The sequence below is a fragment of the Dinoponera quadriceps genome, unplaced genomic scaffold, assembly GCF_001313825.1.
Source record: "Dinoponera quadriceps isolate SergipeBrazil2010 unplaced genomic scaffold, ASM131382v1 scaffold1750, whole genome shotgun sequence".
Lineage (NCBI taxonomy): Eukaryota > Metazoa > Arthropoda > Insecta > Hymenoptera > Formicidae > Dinoponera > Dinoponera quadriceps.
This window is the reverse complement of record NW_014556445.1, coordinates 1355356-1382079: the sequence shown is the minus strand read 5'-3', so window position 1 is coordinate 1382079 and position 26724 is coordinate 1355356. Positions and strand designations below refer to the sequence as shown.

At 43.3% G+C, this 26724-nt stretch overlaps 1 protein-coding gene across 1 annotated transcript in view; it reads left to right on the top strand.

Moving 5' to 3' along the window:
* The window catches only part of LOC106747455 (tyrosine-protein kinase transmembrane receptor Ror), a 254793-nt gene that overhangs the window by 1699 nt on the left and 226370 nt on the right, over positions 1 to 26724 (top strand). The gene's annotated exons all lie outside the window — the stretch shown is intronic.

Sequence of the window (26724 nt, the reverse complement as noted above, 5' to 3'; positions counted from 1 at the left end):
TTTGCACTTGGGTAGGTTGTGTAAGTCACACGCCATCTGACTCTCATATAACACTATTATCTATTATTTCCAAAAAAAAGATACGCGTAATCACAATGTTTACGTAGGTTCACGCACAAATTTTCACCAAAAATAATCGCTTTTGGCGTCGAATTATACACCGACCGTACACTATGGATTTAATTGACCCTATGTCAAATTTGGATGACTCCTAAACACACATTAATAGGCTTATCAAGTCCGCATCACGTTTAATGGACAGAGCGATTCTTTAACGATTTTTCGGGTGTGGGTAGTTCACGCACTTTTCTTCGCTAAGTTCTTCAAACACAGTTCAGCGGGCTTATCTGACCTTTAATGTGATCGAAGGGTTAATAATATACAATGTACAATTATTAACTCCTTGCGACCTATGAGATTTCAACAAAGGAGCATAGAAATGAAAATTCTCACTTATCAAGCTTATTTTAACAGTTAACTCTCAATTATCTATTCTCAAGATATCAATTTAGTTACATATTTCAATTTAATTATGTTGAATTATCGACATTTATTTCGAAGCCTACAAATGATGTCTTGAATAACTTTAACATTCTTTCAACATTCTCTATAAAAATCTCTAAAACTTAAAATGAATTCTGATATTATCGTATTAATGTCTTAAATATTTTAATTTATTAAAGATATATCCGCGTTTTCGTTTACTTATCATAAAAGTAACTAACGTTGTAAAGTAAATCCAATAGACCGGCGGGCGGTATTTCTAAATTCAAAATTGATGACTGAAGCAATCGGAATTTTTTAATTTTAAGGATTAAAGAACAATAGTAATATTATTAATAAGAAACATGCGCCTCATTACTTCGTATTGCGATGTTTGCTATTCATTTTGCGTGTGGCTTAATCGAAAAATATCTCGTTAAAAATACGATGAAGCAAACGTTTAACTCAAAATTTACGAAACGCAAAATTTGTCAAAACGGCTTGGAAGTACTTTTATAACTTCTATTCTTCTTCATAAACATTCAACAAGTGGCGACAGCTTCATTGGCTCGTGCGAGTTAAGTTCACGAATGCCTTTCAGATCGCTCGAACTCCAGCGATGACTTCCCGTCGTAAAATATCGAACTTTACAACACTGATGCAAAATGTTACACATAGTGAACTTGTCACTTACTCTATATACTTTGTACAACACAGTTTACATATTTCCTTGGTCTATTGAGTAAATATTGTATATTTAAATGAATTGCTTTTGCAATATGCGCGTCAATCAATTAGAAATCTAGAAGTTTTGAAATTAGAAGTTTCTATAAAAATTCATTAAAATAATTATAAGCATTAGGAATGCCATTTTTTACGTCTCTCATCGATATCTTATTTTGTAGACATTCGCGGTATTATTAATCTATTATACAAATCATTATTTTAATCAATCGTTATTTTAGGCCAACCCTTTGACCGATAAATTTCACCTCGCGTGCAAATTATTGTTGTGTATTATTAACCAATAAATTCCGCACGCCTGCAGCGTTTCGCTGTACTGAAAATTCATGAATGAACGAGAGTTTCGAATTATCGGTTAAAGGGTTAGAGTAAAGTTTCTCAGGTGGAAGGGAAGCGCGAGAACTTTCGTTTATCTCGGCGAGATAACTAACAGAGCGCCGGGCAATAAAATATCATCGACCCGTCGTTACTCGATACATACCACGTGGATTTTGTCCGTACGTAATAGCAGACGTTTCAGCGCTCGCAGACGCTGTAATTTGTAAACGATTTAAAGCATTTCACGCTCTGTTAGGCGAAGTAATGGGCTCACTTTTAATTACCGTCTAATGTACTATTACCGTCTCCCTTGACACCCACTCCGGACCGGTAACAAGCAACGCTTTTCATTTACGGATGGTTGAGCCCGCGAGAAGTGAATTCTGCGACGCTGTCGGCAAGACCGTGCCAGTTTTCCCTTCCTTATTTCCTACTCTACGAGGCTAATAGTTAAGGTCACGTTCCGACGTGTTCGTCGAGGAAAATTTGGGCGCTGAAATTAAAACCCGGGAGGCTAACGACGCGGACTTGTCTTAAAGCGTAAGTATAGAGATGGACGGCATTGCGAAAATTTCTGTTTTGACTCGGTACTTTTCTGCAAATCGGAACGAAACGCTTGCCATGAAGAGCAATAGGTTTCACCATTTTTGAAAATATTTATTATGCGGAAACAATGCCAGTTGATCTCTTCGAGCGATACTAACGATACCATATTTTTTCTTTTTAATTAATGAAAAATGGCGCAGCATTTCATATAATGTGAACATTTATCGAGAGTCCAAATATAAAATCGTCGACATACGTTTTTCTATTTCGATTATCTTTTACCGCGGTATCGTGTTTGCGCTATTAATTTAATCACGCGATAACGTCCAATTAAATTAACGCACGGTTGACTGAATTCCGCGCAATATTATAACCGCAACCGCATACGCTCACGCGCGCGTCTCTATTATATTTCGAAACTGAATAACTGAATAATACATCGTAAAACACGGTACCGCGTTATAGCCGGGTTAGAGACAGTTTCTCTATCTACGATCGCGGACGGATTTAGAGAGAGGAGGGAAGTGTGTTCGTAGAAATTCTTTTGACATCGACGCGCGCTAAATTCGTAGATTATCGTCGCCGGCTGGAGACCGCAGCGAGGTGCCGCGACGGGTCTCTTTCTTTTCCTTTTTTCTCCCGGCCGCTTATTTATGCGTTCGGGCTTCGAGAGGCGCGATTTTATTGGCTTGTAAATAACGGATATTATGCGCGGCGGCGTATCCCCACGTTTAAAGACTCCATCGGACGTTATTTAGAGCTCAAAAGCGAGGCGTGACGGTACGGCGAAATATCATGGCGATGATTCCGAGGAGACGAGCGTCAAGAGGGGCGAGTGAGGAAGAATTCTTTTGTCGCTGGTCACGCATCTCTTTCGGGAGCTCCATGGTAATGCGTTATTGCGCCGATAATTAACAAGTCGACTCGTTCCATTGTCTCTGTCTATAATTTACTTCAATTCTCCGAGCGATCGCCCTGATTTATGTTATTACGCGCTCGTCAATGCTCATTCTGCGCGCAGAATATATTTCTCCTTCATTGACGGACTTGTGAAGTTATGAGAAAGCGTATAACGTTAGAATCCGTTCGCTATCGCACGCTATATGCTTTATCGCGTGATACTTTGCATTCTTGCAATATCCGACGTAGAATTAGCATAATCGTTAAACGAAAACAACATTCTTGTTTTCACGCTGCCTCCCTTCTCGAGAGTATCTCGCCGATACATATTCATCGATACGCATTTCCATCGCGACGCAACGGTGTCGAAATTCGCGCACAAAAGAAGGAGAGCCAGCGGCGCGTCGCGCCGCTTCGCTTCGTCCAGCCATGCGTAAGCTCGTATCGATTTTAATTAAACTATAAATATGCATGGTCCTTTAACCGCGGAATGAAAATCTAAATTATCGCGTCGAATTATGCCGCGCAAGGTCGGACCCTCCGCGATTCGACCGTATCGTCGCGTATTGATCTGTGCGTGTGTGTGCGTTTTTAATACTTCGCAGTTTCATCGCAATAATTAGCGACAAAGTCGACGTTAATTTTTAATCTGCAGCCGAAACCGTATCGTGCGAGGGCGGCAAGTAGAGATTTCGTTCAGATTTAATCGGAGATATCAAAATTATGCACTGTTTTATTACATGTCAGGTGACGAAATAACAAACCGAGTCTTTCTAGCTTGATCAATATCTTTTAATTAAACAAACAGCCGCACGGAGGAAAATAATTTGGAGGGACAACAAAATTTATGTTGTCGTAGCAAACAATAAATAAATATACAGAATGTCTCTTGAGAACTATCTACTATATTTTACTATTTACTTATATTATACTTATATTATACTACTATAGTTTAGGAGTTGATTTTTGAAATCATTTAATAAAGAAAAATTCACATGAACATGTGTTCATTTTTTCATAAAATGACCTCAAAAATTAACTCTTAAAATATTGTTGTATTGTTTTCTCTGCACCGGGAAAATATTGTAATAAAAATTACTACAAAATTTTATAACGTTGGATCATATCGGAATTATGACTGAAATTATGATATGTGCTGTAATCTTTAGTGATGTATTGTATATCATGTGTACGCATCATTAAACATTATAACGCATAATAATTTCGATAATAATTCTGGTATAATCCAGCATTATACAGGGTGCGGCGAAAGGTTTGCCCGAGTTTGAAAAATCCGTTGCTCACCAGATGGCGTGAGTAGGTTGTTGGGCAGGGTCTCATTAGGAAGGTTGTTCTCAACTGTTTTCAGTTAACATCATGATTTGGACTGGAGAACATCGTGGATTCGCTGTGCGCTCTTTTTTGGAAAATGGCCGTTCAGTCATTGCGACGCAGAGAGCAATGCGCTTGCGATTCCATATTCCGCGCCATGTTTCCGTACCTGATGGAAAAACAATCAAACGTTGGGTTTCTTCATTGGAAGAAACCGGATCCACAGTAAGAACTCATGCAGTTGGAAGACCCAGAACTGCAACAACACCAGAGAACGTGCAGTTAGTGAGGGTATCAGTGGAACGTTCGCCTAGGCGCTCTGCTCGGAGGCATGCAGTTGCACTGGGTTTGTCGGATCGTTCTGTCCGGAGAATTTTGCACGAAGAATTGTTTTTCCACCCGTACAAGATCATGCTTGTGCAAGAACTGAAACACGATGATTTTGTAAACCGTGTCAATCTGAGGGGTGATTTGGGGTGGCCAGCAAGATCGCCCGATTTGAGCATTTGTGACTTTTTCTTGTGGGGGTATCTGAAAGAAAAAGTCTTCAAGCATCGTCCCCATACCCTACAAGAACTGAAAAGGAGAATCATCGAAGAGGTGAACGCCATTCCGATTCAGATGTGCCAAAACGCAGCCCGAAGCTTCCAAAATCGGCTACATCAGTGCATTGCTACTGGAGGCCGCCATCTTGCAGATATCGTTTTTAAACGTTAATGTAAAAAAACTGTTTGAAGTACCAAAGGTAATAAAAAAATTTCCAATCCTCTACATTTAATAGTATTTTATTGATTGCTCTCCAAAATGAGGGCATACCTTTCGCCGCACCCTCTATAAGCTTTTGTGGTAATTTTTACTGCAATATTTTCTGCGCAGTAGTTAATAATGTCGGTTGAATACACTGTCGCGCACATGAATTTTTATCTAGCGTAAAAGAGTAGTCGGCTCGGGGTCATAAATGCGAACACACAAATGTAGCGGTTGGCCGGTTTGTGTTGAATCGCTGGCGAGTGGTCGAGCTCTTCAGGGACTAAAATTCAGCCGGAATCATTATGCCGAGTCGTAAATTTTCGCGAGATCCCTCTAGGAAAGTTCCTCCTGCATTTCTTCCGTTGGCCGTATCGCGCACAATAGCAATGACCGCACACAAAGAAGCGCGGTTTTACGTAGCGGCGAAATCAATTTACAGAATATCACCGCGAAAATATCGCCGTCGATGCGACCCCTCGTTAAACCGACAGGAAATCGTGTGTCACGACGGTGCACGACGTCCTCGTGCACTACGACGAAGTCGACGCGATATTTCTTGCGCTGTTCCATTCCGATAAGATTTAATATTCAAACAAAATCGCGAGTACGCGTTGATTAAGGAAACAGCAGGAAGCGCGAAGCACCGTGACTTCCCCCGTATAATTCAGACAGACCGATCAAATCCGATGATTATCGCGAACGTCTGCATCGCGACTGCTCGATGGCGGAAGATGTAAATATTTTGCTGTCGCGCGGCTAGTCGATATTTACCGTCCTGTTCCGATGCATATCCCCTCTGGCTCGGAAAAAGGACCATCAGCACGTCACGGTTGCACTCTCGATTGTTTTTTCAAAAACTGTCCCGCGATTGCGATTCGTTTATGACCCTGTTACCGGGGGCGAAAGAAAAATATTGTCCTTTGCTCGAACAAAAGGGTTACCAGTTTAAAGCTATTTTCGGCCGCAAACCCGCGAAATGATTTAGACTTTCCGCGCTTCGCCGGCGATTCCATAATTACGTATTATCACCGGCGCGGTCGTTGATGCGTCGAACGGGTATTCAATTAGTGGGGAAAAAGAAGCGAGTTGTGTTAATTATCATCGCGTGTCGAGGAAATAAACGCGCATTATACTAATTCACATAGCCGCATCGCCTATTTTCATCATTAACGATATGATATTAGCAATTTATATATAAATTCAACAATTTCATATTTTCATCAAATTCATTAAATCATGTCGAAAGGAAATATGTGAACAAGACGAATATCGCAGGCATAAGAACGACATTTTTCTTTACTCCTTATTTAGAAACACCTAATTCTTTCACACTTAAAAAAGAAAAATTTATTTTCTTCTTACTCGATTTAAGTCTTTTAAAAAAAGTCGATCAATAATTCACACAAAAAATCTTGTTCAATAATTCTAGCTTCTTTAAAGACAAAATGAAAGATTCAAGGAGAACAGAAAGCAACAATGACTTTGACAGTAAAATGTTCGTAAAATAAAGAACTGCGATTTTATCTTTATCTGTTTTTATCGGGTTTGACAGAAAAACAGGCGTTGACCGGCATGAGCGCAACTGGCTGTGTTTTTTTCAAATTACGTAGTGGAATCGTTTGTCCACGATTTGTCTACGTTTGTCTGTCTATAATTCTTGTTTGTTCACCAAGTCAAAACAAGTTATTAACAAACGAATCTAAGAAAATGGATAATAACCGTCAGGAACACACTGATTGCGTTTTTTTTTTAATTGGATATTAATGAATATATTATTGAATATTATTTTTTGAATATTATTCTTGGGAAATTGACTAACTAGTCTGTTCTCAATGGAAAAATCCTGGATTTAAATGTTGCTGTTTATTTTGAAAATTTGTTTTTGTTTGTTGAAAAAATCTAGGATATCCTAACATCTTGGTAATATATTACAATGTAGCTTAATTAGGCTTTAGTATTGTTTTTATTATATTTTACTAAACGTGTTTGAAAAAGATTTAATATAAAGAATTTAATTTGTTTTTTATAAAGAGTTTTATTGTATTTGAATATATGCTTAAGACTGAGTTTAAAGTAAATTTTAGATTCTATGTATCATGTAACTTCTTTTGTTTTTCAAAATTTAAATTTTGTTCTCCATTAACTTTTACTATAAGGTTAGTGTTTTCAATCTCTTGGAGGAGAATAATAGATAAACAATTTGATTTTTGACGCACAAATTACTTGAAGAAGACTCACATTTTATTTGCTATTCTTTTAGGCTGACTCTTTATTTTCTTACCTTTTCCAGAAGGAAACTCACTTTTCTTATTATATTTGACAGCTAAGCCGCTTGGTACTGTTATCGGTGGCTATTGAAAGGTTCATTTCACTTATTGCTCGACCAGTCTGGTCACTGAAGATCAAGTCGATAATCGTAAAAAGAATCTCCGTCTTTTTACCCCTTTCTCTCTCCCGACTTTACATCCATCCGAAAATCCCACTATGAAGATTCTTCCTCGGAGATTCATCCCAAAATTCAATGTGCATCGTGGCTGGAGTAAAGGAGCACTGTGCGATAAGAGGCCAAGATAAAGAGACTCTGGGCGAGCTTCTTCAGATTTTATCGCGGTCGAAACGTTAGATTACTCTGTTTCGCTTGGAACAAATTGCTCCGGCTATTTCGTCGGGGTGGATTTTCGCGAGGGATTTCTCCTGCCACGTTCCACTTCTTCCAAACTTCCATCGCGGGCAGTCTCTCTCGGTTCTACTCGGCGAGAGAGCCCTTTAGTTCCACCATAGTACTGATGAGTTTCGCGGTTTGATAGCGCGTTTCCGAGGCGTCCTCAGTGAAGGCCAGCTAGCCGAGACACAGCGGTGCTGCCTGTTCTATATTTGCGAGGACATCGTTGCGAGTATCTCGCGGCGATAATAAACAACGGCAACGGGAACTAACGAATATCAGAAGAGAGGAGGGGAAACGGCCGTTAGTCAGAGTCTCGCTGGTATGACGCGAGAAGCAGACGACAAGGAAAAAGAGCGAAGGGGTGGGTAGAAGCCGAGAAGAAAAAGAAAGGGGTTGAAAGTCGGTCCGGAGCAAAGTCAATGCCCGGCGAGTGAGGGCGTATAAATCTGTGGCTTAAATTTAGATCGCCGCTAAAACGCCGCTCCTCCTCCTCCTTTCTTTCTCTCTCTTTCGCTTCTACACGGTGGTCCGCGAGGTTGGTCGGTGCTGCCACCCGGTTGACAAAACTGGGATCTTGAAACGAAAATATGCGATTAGTGTATATAGTGTTTAATTTTCATTCAAATTTATATTTTTCTGCAGATACCCAAGCAAGTGCTGGAACGCGTTACACTGAAAGAAATCGTTTCGTGCTTCGTCTTTATTCCGACATGTTCCAATCTAATTATTGTCTAATTATGCATTAGTCTAATTAATGCATTTTCTCTCATTAGTTGCAGCAATACCGCGTAGGAAATGGATAAGAACTTGAACAAGAACTTGACAGACTTTTATTCAGAAGTATTTCCGGGGAAAAACTGTCCATTACATGAGCAGCAGACTTGCTTATTAATCAATTGAATAGTTTTCTTGTTCACTTATTGTTCTGTTTTCGTTCAGTAAATAAGTTTAGATTGTGCACATCTTTTGTGCGCAGTAACTGCAGGAAAAACGTTACATCTTGATTGGGATCCCAAGTAGTTTTGCTTCTTAGTCACTGGACAGAAGTTAATAAACTGTTCAGTAAGTGCTCAAGGAATATATGGAATTTGTATCAGAGCCGTTTCGAAATAACTTTCTCCTATCTCACACGTAAATTGTATCACGCGCGATTGAGCTTAGAACCTTTTCCAAAGATATTTGACAGCGCCCGGTACTCGTGATCATGTTTTAAATGAACTGTGAAATAACCGAGTAGAAAGCACGCGTGCTACTGACCACGCGTGTGTGCGTGTGCCTGCGTGCGTGCGTGCGACGATCGGAAACGAGCGGAGATACGAGCGCAACCGCGAGTCGCGTTTGCGCTATAATTTAATATTGCACCGCACAGCGCCCACGTCCCGTGACATCGTTGCAAAGTGCACTTTCGGGAGCGAACAGTTAGCAACGGACGCGCAAAGTCAGCCGACGGAAAATGCCTTGCTTCGAACACCGCGGGTTAACATCTGCGAGTCATTTCGCCGCGTTATTTCCACCGGGCTTCGTCGAATGCCGCCTTCCTTTTGCTCGTGCTTTGTTCACATGGGAGTGCCCTCCAAAGCGACAGATTTAATTATCGTGACTCCCGCTCGTTCGCCGTGTGCTTACCGTCGCGTGCGCGCGCGCGTGGACGCGCTTTTTTTCTCCGACACGCTCACGCAATCAACGATATATCGTATCGCGATAACCAAGCCGGAAAGGATGAATTCACCGTTATCGAACCGAATCAAACTGTTGTTCGCGGAATGACGTTCGCGTTAATCGGTGTCGTCACCTGATAGATTTTGTTCTCGGAATGATACACGGATATGCAGAGTTGCTACCTCGGTTTGTCCGCTCGCCCGGAGATCGGTAAGGTGGGATCTTTATGGAAAAAGATCTTTCAACTATTATTGCACTTTGCATATTATATTAACAAAGTATATTCGCTATTCATCTTCTAACAAAATCCAAATTTTTACTTCGTTATTTTTTTATTTAATACATTTTTTTTCAACTGATCTTTTCATCTAAGTACCTTTTATTTTTATAACAAATTAGCAATTTAATAATAAATAAAATATATCGCAAAACATGTGAAATACCTGAAATATAACGCTTTACAAGCGTGTGCGCAGAAGAATTAGAGTATGAATCCGGTCGGATCCGATCAATTTCGTTATTCGAGAATTAACAATAATTTTTCTCTCAGTGTATTGCGAATGGCATCGTCGTTTGCGAATTTGGCGAAAGCGCGCGGTGATACGCGCTGAACGACGGCGATGGCACGATGATAACACGCGATAACGTGAAAGAAAGGTCGCATCGGAAATATTTTTGCCGGGGATCGAGGGGAGAGAAAGGATATTGCGCGCGTTTACATTGGCGAAATAAACCAGTTGGGGGGAGAGATCGCACGATCAAAAGCGCGGAAGGCTTCAATAATATCGGAATGCATTTTCGTTCGGCGCAATATTTGGCACGACGCTGTACAATATGCCGTTCTCTAAAACGGCAGCGCCAGTTTCGACTGCAATTCGTCGGTCGCGCTTTTCAATGCTTGCTCTCACGCCGCCACTGCCGCCGATAGCAAATATGAGCGCGTTGGAAAATACGCGTATTTTTTCCGGTGACTTTTTCTAAATTATGGGCGACCGATTTCAACGTATTATTTATCGAGACTGATCAATGTATTTTATTTTGTGTGTTGCGCGCGTCGTCGTTTTTCTTTTTCCTCTCCGTTTTTTTTTTGTTTTCCGGAGCCACAGATTGTGGGTAAATAGCGGAGTGCGAGGTAAACCGCTTTAATCACGGTAGATCCGAGTTTTGACGTTAAAGACGAGGGAAAATCCGCTCGAAAGTGCAAAAATCGGTGCGAACCGCGTTCTCATCATGAGATCGACGATCTCGATTCCTCGACATTACGACGTTGTTCAATTCCTGAAAATAAGGTGTCGGGTGATATTTCGGTCGCGATCGTTCCCTCGGTAAATTTATTATTATTTCGGCTTCACCGTGAGTCACCGAGCGTCCGCTTCGTTGCGTACGTATTCGCGGAATGTCCAGAGACGAATGTGCTCGAAATTGCACGGCACGAGTGCGATGGGCGTGCATGGCGGACGGGTATTCCGTGATTTAATTAATTAGCGCGAATTAATCCCAATTAGCGAATCTTGTCCGACGACTGCCAGGTGAGTGGCACCTCTTCGTTATGCACGAAAGGTATACAGGTGCTTTCACACCGAGACTATCATCGAAATTCCCCGCTTGCCTTTGCCGTATTAGTATTATGGCCAATTACATTCGAGCGCGTTCGCAGGCTGAAATTACTTCGTGATTATTAATCTTCTCTAACGAGAGGCAGCCGCATCAAACATGCGCGCGTGCGCGCTTACGTGTGCCATGATCATGCATTCTGAATGATTTAAGACGTCGTTTTCCGCACCTCGCGAATATTTTACACGACGTTATAAAACAGACCGTTCTCCACAGAGTTATATCACCTTTGAACTTTAATCCGTGACGCTTTCTTCCTCATTAGTGTATATTACCATGACTCGATCAGAGAAAGAAATACGTAATGAAATTAATACCGCGATGTCAACGAGAACCAGGTTATTTAATATTAAATATTTTAAGAATCGACATAAGAATATGATAACGTATCGATACACGTAATCCGCGATATGTACAGAGATATCTACATTCGGTGGTTCGAAGAAGTCGAAGCAATTTTGAATCTTCAAATTTTATCGAAATTTCTAATGCCATATATATACATACACAATAAAATATAATAATAAACAGATTGTGAAAAAGAAAAGAATTTCATCGGACTTGAAAATTACAAGCTTGATGTAAAACCAAAATGTTGATTTAGCTTTACTCTGATTGATAATATATTTGCCAATAATTATTTTATTTTTAATTTTACATGAATTTCGATAATCGTATATAAAGAGAAGCAAAGCGTTGAAAGCACACACTGACATGAAGTTTAATGAACATGAAACTGGCTGAAAATTTAAATTTAATAAACTTGACAATTATAATGATGTTGCGGAAGAGACGACGAGCGATATTCGGCGATGCAAGATACGTTGCCGATGCAAAGCGAATTGGTCGATATTTGCTCTATAATTGTCGATTTGTGGTCACGGAGGAATTACACGCAGTAAACTGAAATTAATTTGAAACCCTTGTTGGAAAAGCGAGCGCTTTCATTGCGATATTCGCTTTCATGTAGTTATAATCAATATCCGGTCGCTCAATTCAAATATCATCGCGGGCGGAACAGGTGAAAGGTTTTTATACCGTCACTTGATTTAATGCTACGATTGTCGCGGTAATTCATATCGCGCATCGTTTGATTTCAATCCCAACGGGATATGAAATAGAATTCGATTTGCGCTGTAAATTTCCTCGCGGTCATTATAAGACGAGCGCGTGAAATCGTATCGCGCTGTGCATCGCGTTAAAACGCCAGTGATTTTACGCGCCAATTTATATTCACGGTGTGTTCATAGGTTCTCCGAAAAAAAAAGGAAAAAGAGAAAGGGGGAAAAAAGCGAGAACGCGATTATTTCTTTCTTTGTGAGAATTACCTCGGACGTCGTTCTTGGCAACATTTCGCTGCCCGACACTGAATATCTCCAGCCTCGACGAACGGAAATTCTGTTAAAGTCTACTTGAAATTAAGGAAGGAACAAGAAGAATCGAGTGAAGATTAAACGAAGAAAGTTCCATCATCTACTCGCTCCTCTTCGACTTAACTCTCGGGAAGATCCTTACATCTTCAACGACTTATTACTCGCAAACTATTAATGCCTCGACACACTTTCCCGAGGTGGAACGAAAAAAAATCCACTCCGCGCTGCTCAAGAAGGGTACCGCGTGCTTGCCGCATATAACTGCTGAGATATATTCATAAGCCGTGAAATATATTCGAGAGACACACACACACACATCGCGCGTGCACGAGCACGAGACGGTATTAAGTTTCTCTCTTTCGCTATTCCGTTCATATCACGTTGGTTCGATGTCTGATGATATCTGATTCGTGCGATCGTGCGCGTCCTTTGCGATATAGAATCCCCCGATGCGATATACAGTATCGTACGGTACACAATTCGGCCATCCCATATCAGCGATCCCGAGCGGAAGTCGTCGAACGGTTGCAGCACAGAGTATCGCTATAACGGGTATTAATTAATTTCCGTGGTACATGAGGAAAATACCCCGGCGAAATGATCCCTCCTGCCATACCCCGGGGCTACCAATCGTATCAGTCTTCCGCGCCGTCCCTCGCGCCGCCTGTCCGCCTGTCTTTCTCTTAGCGGAGTTAATTGAAATGCACAAAACAGTCTCATTAAGGCGAGAGAGGCAGGCCGACCAAGCTCGCGATCGATATGTGGCGACGACGGGGTCGCCGCGCGCGAGATGGGGGGGCCAAAAATAAAATAAATCGAAGCGCGCGGCGCGCGCGTTGCTATTCGCCGGCGATCGCAGACGGGCTCCTATAGAGGTATGTACATCCACTCAATTTCAATCGTCGCCCTCCTCCCCTCGCCCCCCGCCCCGAAACTGCATCGGGGTACACCCCGCGCGTCACTCGCGCGACGGCCGCCCCCGCAATCCGCGGAAAACCTGATTTTTCTCGAAATCTGAAATTCCGCGCGCGGGAGAGTGCTCGCTCTTTCCGCTCGACACTCAATTAAAATCGAACGCTTCCGTACATAAAAGCGGCAAACAGCGGGGGCGGCATATCGCGATGCCGGCTGCGTGGATTTCGCTGCATTTCACGCGCTCTTTCTCACTCCCCCTCACGCTCCCTCGCTTTCCTCGCTCTTTTGGCGCAGGCACATCGAACGTGTCATTTCGAGGTTGCCGGGATAGCCTCGTTCGCTCGCTGAAAATTATGCTTTTGAAAAAAAATGGAAACGGCCCCTCGCGCGCGCCCTGTATGTATTTTTCCGCCCGTGTCTCTTGATAATACGTTTCGCGATCCAGGTCGTCCACATCGGCGATTCGGTCTGGCGTGAGCGCAACGCGTGAATATCGATCAAGTTGCCTCACGCAACTAGTAGTTCACTGCGAGCCTCGTCGTACACCGTCCGTTCGCACGTTCATGCGCGCATATTGTTCCACTCGTCCAGCCTGTATATTCACCTGGTGAGAACGTTTCGACTTGCCGGCGATCTCCCTCGCTCTTCTCTAAATGCATCTCGTTGATTAACTCGCAGGGGTCGCTGACGGGCTGTATTCGAAAGGAAATACCTCGCACGGCTCGCCGTATGCTTATGACTGCATGCCTACGCTAATATGCGAGCCGCGAATACCGTTCCCCGGCACAAAGCTAATCTAATCGAACGTTATGTCCGGCCTGATGCACTCTCTCTCCCGCGGTAGCAAACGGGCCGGGCTCGCAAATATGCGGAAACGTTTCGAGAGCGCACGCGGCCGTTTAGTAATTACGCGTTCGGCCAGCCCGAAAAACGCATCTATGCCGTTTAATCGACATCTATATCGTTTAACGCGGGGGCGTTTCGAATCGCTCGCCGATGTTGATATTTCGTGCGTACGTCGTTATTTATTGATCGTGATCGCAGACAAGTACGCCGCAAATATTTGCCTGCCGTTTGGTATCACCTTCCCTAAAGAGATTAATCGCGTTCATATCATTTCGCGTATAATGAAATTGATTATCCCCATGTCGCTCTGTGTGTGGAAATTAATTAGTAATAACTTTAATGGCACTTTTTCCTTCTGAGAGAGGCACGTGATGTTAAAAAAAAAGATAGAAAAAAGTTAACAAAAGCCAAAACAAAGTGAAGGCGGATGGAAGAACGGAACTCACAACGGCATAAATAAATAATCAAAAAATGAGGTATGCAGCGAGTGAAAAAACGCGTTACGATCTTATATTTTAACCCTTATTGGACGCTATTTTTTATGCTATTTTTTATGTGTGATTCTCACTAGGTTGTAGCTGGTTTCGGTAAATATGCGAAAAGTTTTCAGTATTATAAGAATAACATTTTTGTTAGAAATTATTTATTTTTTGAAGGAGTATTACAAATATATGAGTTTCAAATATTAATTATTTATAAGTTTTTAATGTATGACATTTTTTGAAACAATCTCCAACATGAAGGAATGGTTTTCTGTTGCACGTTTCACAGAAGTATACTGTTGTTTTTCTTCCTCCAGGCAACTTACGATTAGAACATACTAAACAGTCATTATGTTTTCCTTTAGCATCAAGTTGGAGGATATGTGGTTTTCCATCTAATCTCTCCTCATTGTCTGTTGTTGATGGCGTTCCATATCGGAAGTTTATAAAATTTTCTTTATTCATTCTTGGGCTCAATATATTAAAAACTTGAGTACAAAAGGCAGTGATATATCACTGGAGATGTCAATTGCTCCGTTGCTTATGCTTAACTGACAAGGCAATCGTACCCGCATTTGACAGAGAGCGAGTTTCCGACTTGTCACCTCCTACATGACGTACGACCGCAGCGACGAAGTATTGTTACGAGAGGTGACTAACAGCCGTTAATTATTTTCAACTCGATTGTAACAGAATCTTGTAGAGGTCATTTCGAGTACGATGTACGGTTAAAATGTAATATCGAAATTTCACTCACGCTTGCTTGCTCGCCTACGCTGCCACCGGTTCCTCTCTGCCACGACGAACAGGCTGTTTGTAACCAGAGAAAAGTCTGGATGTGATGACAGCTGAAGGTATTATCAATAATAGATATTACTAACGATAACGATAACGATTGCTGAAAGGACAGGGTCAAAAGCGTTCCCTACAAATTACAGAAGAGCCGTGAAGAAGAACTCCGAGGGGTGTTCACTCGCAGCGGGCGGTTTCGGATGCCTTCGCGATCGCGCCCGGCGAATCATTACAGCGGCGGCGATTGTGCGAAGTCCTCTTTGAAGTCCCGTGTCGCGCATCGTAACAAACGACGACGCGCAACCCTCCTCCCTACGTCGCTTTCCCTTTTCCCGTTCTCTTTCTCTACTTCCCCATCCTCTCCCTCTCTCTTCTTCTCTCTCTCTCTCTCCTGCCACTCTCCCCTTGCAATTTTAGCTTGCAGTAAACCGTGAAACCTCGCGTCTCCGCCTGTCGTTTCTCGCAGCGTGCGTTCGCGTCTCGATCTTGACGTACTCATTCGGGATCTCTCGAGGGGTACTTGGCACGGCGCGCAAAGTCGAAACTCGGCTTGTTATTTCGCCGCTGAGGGAGAGAGCGGAGTAACGCGAGCGAGAAAGAGAGAAAATCGGCACGGAGAGACGCGTGAATGCCGCGACGCGATTAAAGCGCTCCCCAGCTCGCGCTCCTTTCGATCTCGATTTTAATTGCGCGAAATCCCGACGATCCCGGTTTCTTTGCGAAACGGTAGAGCTCTTTATACCCTCCGCTCGCGCTTTTCCACCACCGGCGTTCTCTGTCGGCGCTGCTCTCTCCCACACAGACCATCCTCTCGGTAAACCCCGATAAACCGCCCTCACACACGGGGGCCGGCGGAATTTTGCGTTTGCACGCTCGTGTGCGCCCGCGTGCGTTCACGCGCGTGTCGTGAGAGAATCGCGCGCGCGAATAAACCCTGCGCGGGGGGGGGGGGGGGAGGGTTGGGCCGGNGGGGGGGGGGGGGGAGTAGTGTTGGTCCGGGGGCTCATTTTCCAGGGGTGTCATTATGAACTACCAGATATTAAATTTGTGTCGGTCGACCTGCCCGCGGTTACCGTGGAGACCCCTTCGCACCCTCGCGGCATAGAGCTTTCCGTGGCTTTGCGATCATTATTAGCGCGAGGGAGCGTCTACCGCGCGGTCGCTTAATGAATGTATACGCCCTCGTGCGCTCCGATTAAATTTTCGTTAAGCGATCGACGCGCCGGAAAAATAATCGCGGGACAGCCGTCTCGCGGGTATTATCTCGCCCCGCTGTGGCTTTAGGACTCGCGAGTCGAGGTCGTTACGATTGCAATTTCGTCTCGCGACGACACACCGTTAATTCCCTCCCGGCGAGAATTACACTCGGAAACGAAGTTTGACGAAATCGCCGACAGCTCGGACGCGTCCGGATCGGGGAATTCCGCCGCGACGCGATACTCATGAAGAAAATATAGCCGAGAAATGACAAGTCGGTCGGTTCTTTTTTTCAGCGCGTCGCGCGAATCTCGCGCTGATTTATCGACACTGCCGGCTGTTTTGCGCCGTAGTTGAAATAATTTTCAGCCTGTAAATTATACATGCATTTTACGTTGTCGGGGGCCCCGTACAGCGTTTCCTCGCACGCTGGATAAAAAGACATCGTCAGCTGCGCTGGATGTCCGGCTGCTCTCGCCCGCTCTTTTTCGCCCTCCCCCTCCTTCCCCCTCCCCTCCGTCGCTCCCATACTCCGTTCTCTCCGTTCTATTCGTGCTGCATCTGTTTACTCCGTTCTTCATGAAATATCCACCACGACCTGCTTCGACGCACGAGCAACGATGTTCTAATGAAGAAATCATGATTTCGCCCTGTTGATGCATGAGCTTCGAGGGCGGCAGATGCGCGTCTCCCCTCCTTGAGCTCATAAAAAAGAAATTTCCCTCGCGCCGGCCCGCCCGCCACGTAGCGCCACGGCTAATTAAATTGCCATTTGCGCCCTTCGATCTTCCAGCTTCCTTCCTGTTGTTCCTCGCGAAATTAGTATCGCAGAAACTTCCCGAGACGCGCGCATATCAACTTCGAGTAAGATATTACTTCGAAAAAGACTCAAGCACCGGCGGCGGCGGCGGCAGCGGAGAATGATGGGAGAAATAGCTTAATACGGATAGATGGGATCGACGGGAACGCGGGTCCGCTTAAAAATATCGAAGGGAGAGCCGACGGGGGGAGAATTTTGCGCGAATCACGCTGTGAAAAATGAAGAGCGGCTTCTCCCAATGAATTCCCGCGACGCTTTGTGCAAATTTGCCGAAACCCATCCGTCGGTGTCGAACACCCCTCCGCCTTAATTAGCCGGATTTCTTTCGCGGCGAACGACTCCGCAGATTACGTTTACAATTATTCACGCATTTAATTGCCGGCAACCCCGCCTGAGGGACTCTCTCTTATCTCGAGCCCACCGCTGGGGAGTAATATCGCGTTTCTCTAGCCGGGAATACAATCTTATTTCCGACGCTAACGGGGCGGGGATGAGCGAGAACGTATTGAACCCGGGGATTTCTTTTTCGAGACAAAACGCGCTATCCTTCCCCTCTCTTCCTCCCTGCCTCTCTGTCCCCCGCTGGATATAGCATCAAAAGTTGCTGCCGATTTATTCCCTTTTATCAGCAGTAATTGGATTTGCCAGACGCAGCTCGAATCGAGTGGCTTCTTCGTGTACGGAATCGATCGCGCTTACAGTTTCCGCGCCCGACAATTACGACATTTTCCCCCGAAGGCCCGCAGAAATGACGAAGCATGCGAATGCATTTCCCGCCGGGGCTTCTGGCAGTTTACCGGCGTATCGACGGCTACGACATAGTAACTGATTGTGCAGTCCGATGGGCGGGATGATTTGCGAAAGTTCAGCATACGCGTGCCAATGTTTGATCGTATTATCGCAAACGGCGGCCGATACGATCGATTACGACGATAACGTCGACGATAATATCGTGCGCGTTGGCTGGAGGCTTCTCAACGTTATATTCTGTTATATTATACCCGAGTCATTTTGAGAAAATTACAGACGGCTGTGAGCGGACAGTTTGCCAGAATCGAAAATCGATATGTTACGGCGTATCTCGAGCGGGGGACTTTCCCGCACTCCGACTATTCGCAATTCGCCTCCGACGAAAATTTCGATAATACGTAGGGGAGAGTCTGATGTATACCAGTCACCTAAATCGTACTTCTCATTTATCTTTTTTCTGTAATTATTGGACATAAGCGCAATATAATAGTAAATATATAAAATAGAAATCAGTAATGGAAAATATAGCCAAGCCTTTAACGAATTGCATTGTGTTTTCGGTGTGATATAAACATTTTAAAGATATCTTAGATTGTACGATTTTGACGATTCTATCTCCTAGACAATCCTATCGATCACTTCGAGAAAGATATATTGAGCAACATGTTTTATTTTTCTTATAAAGACGGAATAACGAATGTATTTTAACGTTTTACGTAAAAAGTAAAAATGCGCTCATTATTCCGCCTTTATAAAAAGAAAAATCAAACAATATGTTGCTCAATAAAAAAAATTTCGTCTTAAAATAAAATCCGATTTAAAGGAAAAATTCTGACTTAACGTAGCGTTAAAGAACCTGGGCATTTATAGGTTTTGAAACGAATTGGAATACAAAGAGAATCAATTATTCTCTCTTATTTCTTATTTATACTCTTATTTCTTTATTCGTATCTCTCTCTCTCTCTCTCTCTCACTCTCTCTCTCTCTCTCTCTCTCTCTCTCTCTCTCTCTCTTTCAATGTGTGCTCAAACTCGATTATTATCGACGTTACCGCATCGTTAGACAAAATAACATGTTCATACGGAGCGCCGTAACATAAAATCTCGCGCGTCGCGTTCGGGATTACCGCACAAGATGGGAAAACCATTAACATGCTCTTCTCTACGATAAATCGTACGTCGCACGAGCATGTAACACGATGTTCTTACCTTATTACATGGTAGAGTAAGAGTGTTACAAGTTTGCGCGGCGTAACGGCGGCGCGGGAACCCCGTTCTCGACGTTGTCTTTTCCCTCGCTCGTGCGTCGGACTAACGCTAACAGGATTGCTCGAAGGGATCGGGCATAATCTTCCTCCCTTCTCGTTTCATCTCTTTCGTTTTCTCCTTGTCTTTTTCCTAGATTACATCTTGTACGTCGGGCACAGAATCCATCTTTAAGGGCTCTCCGTTTTCTTTCCTTTCTCTCTTTTCCTCTCTCTCTCTCTCTGTCTCTCCGTTTCTCTTCTGCTTCACCCTTTTGACTTGAGCTCGAAGTACGTTTACCACCGGCGCTGAGGCGCTACAGAAGTCATTTTCTCTCCGCCTTGGCTTTCGGAGCTAATCGACTTTTAAGCACAGCCGATCCCGTAATCATAGAAAGCCATCGCGCGCTATTAAAAAAATATTTTCTCTTGTGCCGCATGCAGATCGAGAGATGCGACGTCGAATATTGTGGAGCCTCCTCGCGCGCTTTATCGGCCCTTTTAGCTCGACACCTCTCGTGAAAGCATTTGATCTTCGTTTTCCGTGACAGCGTTCGACGTGTATTATGATGTATAGTCATTGACACATTAGTCTCTGGAACGCCAAGGAATTCAGCTGTTTCCTGGATACGTCGATGCTCGATCATTTAACAGCTTGCGCCGCGCGTTCAGGCGTTGGTTTCTTTCAGCTTTCGTGCGAAGAAACGACACGCAAATACGTTAAATAGTGCTTATCGATGTCAAATATCGAGACTATAAAACGGAAAATTAAATCGATAATCATCGCAATAATTCGAATATTCTACGTACTTAGTGTCGGTCGGAGTTTCGTATAACGATCAAAAGTAAATTTAAAAATAAGATTAATCGTTAATTAAATAGTAATTGACCAATTAACAGAGAAACACAGCTGTTTTCACCTAAACTTCTTCTCTTTGGTTTATTTTATTATCTCTCGCCTCGACGCCTTCGCGCATCACACACGCACACCCGTACTAATTTTAATCTATCGCGACCCCTCGTCACCGTAGTTAATTAGCGTCTATGATTAAAGCGACACGGCACATTAAGTAGAAGAGAAAAGGAGCAAAAATCGCGTTAGCCGGGAAAGAGGAAGGATGAGCGGGTTTAACGCGCGCGCGTGCTACGTACATGCGGTAGCCAACAATAAGTTCCGCGCGAGGCGAGTCGGGATGTGGTGAGGTGAGGTGAGGTTAATCAGCATCCGACCGTGCTTCTGGTTAATTACAAATCCTGCCCGTCGGACACGTCGTAGCCAGAGCATCTGTTTTCGTACCGTTTTCTCGTCGAGCGTGAGCGCGGCTCACGGCAGACGCAAAAGGCCGCTTTTGACACTTTGTTCCCGGGTCGGTTTCGATGGCAGCGTCGAGATAGGACACGCACTGGCGCGAGCATTTGGCATCACCGGTGAATATTCATTCGCGCCCGGGCCGATATCACATCCGCGTAGCGAAAATGCAAATGTCGCGCGATTTACAAAGGGCCACCAGGGCGCGAAAGAGTTTATCGAGCGCCAGTTTGGATGGCGTCCCGTAAACACCATCGCGCCGACGAGAGCGTTCGCACCGAGCTCTCTAGGATCCGAACAATACACGCATACTCTAATCTGTCGTCAATTCCCTTCATTATGTATCTCGTGTATAGTGATCCTTGGATTTATAAAGGAAACTTCTCGATTTATAAAGCGAGCGACGATGGAGACGGAGAGATTCAGAATCGAAGCGAATCCTCGAAAGTAGCTTCTTCTTATCCATCACTGCGATAGGACACGCGGGAATTTATTTGGAGAAGGAATTTGCACGATTCGCGCACATCTTTTCTGACGAGGCAAACTACACAACAAGTGTAGTGCTCCTTATGTAGTGCTCCTTAATTTTGCGTCGAATCTTTTCCTCCGAGTTTGCACGCGCTTTTACGAGGATCTAGATCGCATCGAGATTACCTTGTTTTTAACACGCTCTCTGCTGCGTGGACCATAGTCAGCCCACGCTGGACTTTCCGTTCAAGTAGCTTGATATTTTGGCTCTGAAACGAGATACAATCATGAAATACTTTGATAATTATTACAAGACACATGACAATTGACAAATAAAATTTGGCTCGTGATACACTGAAAATTAATGTTCGGGTATTTCTAACTGTAACTGTATAAGTGAATGAATTATAGTCAAGAGAATTATTTTTTTTCTAATAAGCTATTATACAGAGAAGATATTGTATTAAAAATTACTACAAAAGTTTGTAATATTGGAATATACCGGAATTATTATCGAAATTACTATGTATATTATATTATGTATGTACACTTCATTAAAGATTACATACATGGCAATTTCGAAAATAATCCCGGTACATTACAGCATTACAAATTTTAGTAATATATATTAGGTATATTACAGCATTACAAATTTTAGTAATTTTTATCATAATATTCTCTTCGTGTATAGTGGATGCTTTCCATTTGGTGAGACAAATCGACACAAGTATCATCTTATCTGTTACTCATTGAATATGGAACAAAGACATAATGATGCCTGTGCCGACTTGTGTCACTAAATGGAAAGCATTCAGCGTCGGTGGCAATAACCCATGCATATTGCTAATATTATTTCCGAGATTACCAGAAAAAGATCAAGCTGAGTTGTCGAAAATGACAAAATTTCCCGCGGGATTTCTCTCAGCATGAGATAACGTGGGCCACCGGCGCGGGCCGCGTGGGCGTGGACGACAAGTTACGTAAAATTAGTCCGGCACAGGCGTTCCGGCCATAACCGAGTCTATCCTCGCGGATGTCTCGTCTCTCAATGTACGTCACGCTTCTAGTATTAAGCGAGCGAAAGCAAGAGAAGCACGACGGAGCCCCGTTTACGTATGCGCGTGCGTGCGCGCCGCGACCGGTATGCGATCGGTATTTATTGGTAATGCGCTTGTTCTCGCGAGAGCACGTATAATTACACGCGGAAGTGCGCGTCGGCTGACGAATCTTGTATACACACACGCGTGAACGCGCTCGCACGTGAACACAATTTGCAGTAACGACATGCTCGGCCATGCATACGCATATAAAGCGCATTTACATACGTGAACCCACTGTTCACGCGGATAATTGCACACGCATGGTGACGCCGAGACTCCGCGCGCGTACGTACGTGCGTACGTACAGGCACTCGAACGATGCGAATGTGTGTACAATGGAGCACGGCGGAATAGCGACCGTTCCTCGCGCAAATATCGCCGTTAGCTGTGCTCGCGATACTATCGGCGCGACGATACTTTTTCCCTTTACGATGCTAAGTATCGTAAGCGTATCTCGTCTTTGACATCGGATAAATATCTATGACTCAATTAGCGTCGATTTACATGACTATGCATCGATACTGCATTAGATGTAACCAATCCCAATTAACGATCCTCCGCCGAGATCCCCCTTTGCCGGAATATAACCTTTGACCGTAGGACCGCGGACTATTGACTGCTTGACTAACGGACATCCTTATCCCCTCTCGCGCTTCGCGCCCGTAAACGGGAACATGAAACCTGTAATAGATCATAAGCGGACACTGAGACTCTTGATGCGTTCGCTCCCAGATCTTTCCAGAAAGGACGAGTAATTCGGAGCACGGTTATCTGTCGCAAATTGGTTATGTAATTTGTCATGATATTCCAAGTTGCGACATTTGAAGGTTTTTATTTCAATCGAGGAAAAGAACCAATTAGCTGATCCTCTTTCTTTTTGTTTGTTCCCTCACGATTCGAGCGAACAGTCTATTTTGCTCGACTATATGTACACGGGAAAAAGAATTCAGTTCCTGCAATTGAATAACCAGATAAAAACTTGGCGACAAGAACTGATATCTTTATTACCGCGACCGAGAACATCCGTGTGAACGGATTCAGCCGTATTAAAACTCGGTTGAGATAATTGAGAGCAATTGACTGAGAGTAAAAACCTCCTACAGGAATCTTTCTGCTCCTACAACTGAGTGTTCTTCTGCTAACGGAAAATTTCGTTACACTAACGTTTAAGGACATAGGAAGAGGTTCGTTATTTCGGGATAATTAGAGAGAGTTAAAATTATTTTAGTCTTTAATAGCTGACAACTTTCTAAATAGACGAATGAGTCTCCTTGGTTGATCCGTCCTTCTTTTATCTAGTAGTGCCGGTTGGTGTCAGCACTTTATTGATCGGATTCGTGGAACCTTGGTTGTTTCAATATTACCGCTGGTGTTTGTCTCTTCTTAAGGTGAGTGTACACTGAGCGAATGAACAGTGAATTTATAATATAAGCAAGGTTGGGAAGTAACGTATTACTTGTTACGTCGTTACTGTTGCAGTTACCTTTTTTTAGTAACGATTTGGTAACGACGTTACATTTTTTTTTATTAGTAACAGTAACTTATATTTTTTAGGTAACGGTGACGAATATAACCGTTACTTTTATCGTTACTTTGTACATATACAATATATATATATATGAAACGAATTCGAGCAGAAGCGAATTCTAAAATAAAAGCTTTCAAAACTCAATGAAGAACTAACGACTTATTTCTTGAGTAACGATAATGGTAACGAGTTTCAAAAGTAACTTCCCCAACCCTGAATATATGAGTATGTAGGTTTTCGTATAAACGTGCACGAACTTTTTTTGATAAACTACGATAAAATCGGTCCCAAACGTTCTATTCGGATTCGTTATAGCGTACGCGTTTTCGAAATTGTAACAATGAAATTTCGCATTCGCTGTTCGTTCTTTGTTCATTTGCTCAGTGTTTATCCAGCTTTCCGTATCGCCTATTATGATCGCTGTTCTTCTCTATCATTATTATTTTGTTAATCGTTATTACACTCGCTATTGTACTTCGCTATTTCACTTCGCTCCTGTTTACCTTTCGTAACATCTCTTATAATTCGAGCTCCTGGAATCTACAATCTCACAGACGAAATTGTTTTCTTCGTGTATTCATTTAGAAAGCGCCACGACTTGGCCAGATCCCCATTTGGCTATCCCGATTCTCGCGGCTGCGAGATCCCTCAGTCGAACGGGACGACTAGCGTTCTGCAACTTTTTCCGATAAGTTCGCGCGTCACCCGTTGCCCTCGCGACTAGCAGCGTGCCATTAACGCGCGGCGCGTCGTATATACCGTACGTCGCGCATAGCGGTGTGTACTTGGATTCAATTATATATACGCGAAAACGAGGACTCGCGTCTGAGCATGTATGGAGGCAGACACGATCGTGTCTCCTTGTGCACGCGTGAAACCGGTCCTCGCCCGATCGCGCGCCGCACCGCACCGCTCTTTCTCACAGCGCCAGTCTGAGAGAGGGCTGTAGCCACGCTCTGCCACTCGTGCGGCTTGGTGGCCATCGAGAGCTGTAAACCGCACGCTTCTCCGCTCGCGGAGGTCCTTTTGGGTGGCGAACGGTGCACCACCGTAATGACAACACGATAGCGCCGCGTCGTCCGTCCTATTTATCGCCCGCGCCGATGTGTTACCGTGCTCGACTCGCGAGAGCCCCGGTGACTTGTCCATTATCGAACACGATAATCCACCGATCAGTTCGGTTATTAGCATTCCCGGCGCGAAATGGACCCGGTTGACACGTTCGTGCCGATTTTTCCGTCAGCGTGAAACATCAAAATTGATCTACATAGTCGGAACAGCGGCATGTAAGATCGTTCATGGCAATTATGTAAGTGTAGAAGGATACCTTACCCGGATTAATTTACTCGATGAGCAAGATGCGACGAGAAAAATTGAAATGAGAAAAATGGAAAACCGATTTGACCGAGAGAATCGTGAATCGGTTTTGCAGGATATTTACACGGGAATAAATGCTGTTGAATCAATAGAATTTCCAACAGCAGCATAATTGGAACGAATCTTGGGAAATATCGTTAAAATTACCATGTGATGTCGTTTCAATAATTAAAGTTTTAGTTTCAACGATGTCGCTATTGAATCAAGAAGATTTACTCCAATTATGCGTACTATTAGAATTGCTATTCTGATTCAACATTTTCTCTGCATAGTGCGCGGAAAAAATAATACGTAACAAATATATTTAGATTATATTAATGTACGCGCGGAAATATGCTTATATTATATATAAATATATAATAAAACATCAAATCGGTCTACCTAGTCGAGACAGCTGCATATACAATCGTTTACAATTATATAAGTGGAGGTGGAATATTGTGCCCGAATTAATTTATTTAACGAGCAAAATTCGACGAGAAATATTGCAATGAAAGAAACAAGAAATTGATTTAACGGAAATTCTTGCGCATCGTGACGGCTTTGTTTAGTTACTTAGTGTACGGAAAAATAATATGTAACTTCTCTATCCCTCTTTCTCTCTCTGTTCCTCTTTCTTTCTCTGTATTTTCCCTTTTCTTACATTGTTACGTCTATCAGTCGGCATAATCTTCCCGGTAATAAAATGTTCTGAAAGAGAATACCGTGGTTCGACCCTTGAAGTCCTTTTTCCTGAAAATTACAGTACCGTTCCCATAGTTACTTGTTATCCGAGAACCAGTAATTACTACAGGAGAGAGAACCGCCATCGAGTTGACTCCGCGGACCTCTTTGGTTTACCTTTCCTTTTGAAATTCTCTCCCTCCTTTGCGGTAGACCGTTTTTACCACTTACGAAGTTTACTCCGTACGCTTGCTCTATGTTCGCTAAATGGAAGTTAACCACCGACGGAGAGAGAGAGAGAGAGAGAGAGGAGGGGGGAGATCTTTTCAGTCGTTTTTTCCGTTATTCTCGAGTTCATTTCGTCCCGTCTTGTCTCGTACTGCACTGTCTCCAGTATTTATCGAGTTTCCCGGCAAATTTCGTAAATTGTCGACATTTCTGCGTTGTGTCATCTGTCCTTCTCATACATTACCGTTTCGCACGAATTTGAAATATAATTGCAAACTTAGAGAAATATATATTACAGATTTATATTTTATGACTCTTACTCACGTACAAATTAGCTGCGAGATCTCCCGGGTAAATTACAGGTTTCTCGTCAACCAATAAAAAAAATTCTCATTTACATTTCTGATTTTTAGCTTGAGTGAATTCTGGAATATTGAAAAATAAAACACAGTATCGCGTTAAAAAGAAATGATCTCTTGACGTACTGTTTTTCATTCGGAAGAGAAGCGAATTTGTTATTTATCGGTCCGTCTGCCAGCAGAAATGTCTGCATGAAAACGGGGTCGTAATTCCTAGGATCTTGTATTCGCGTAATTTCGCCACCCGCGCAGTCTTCCATCCT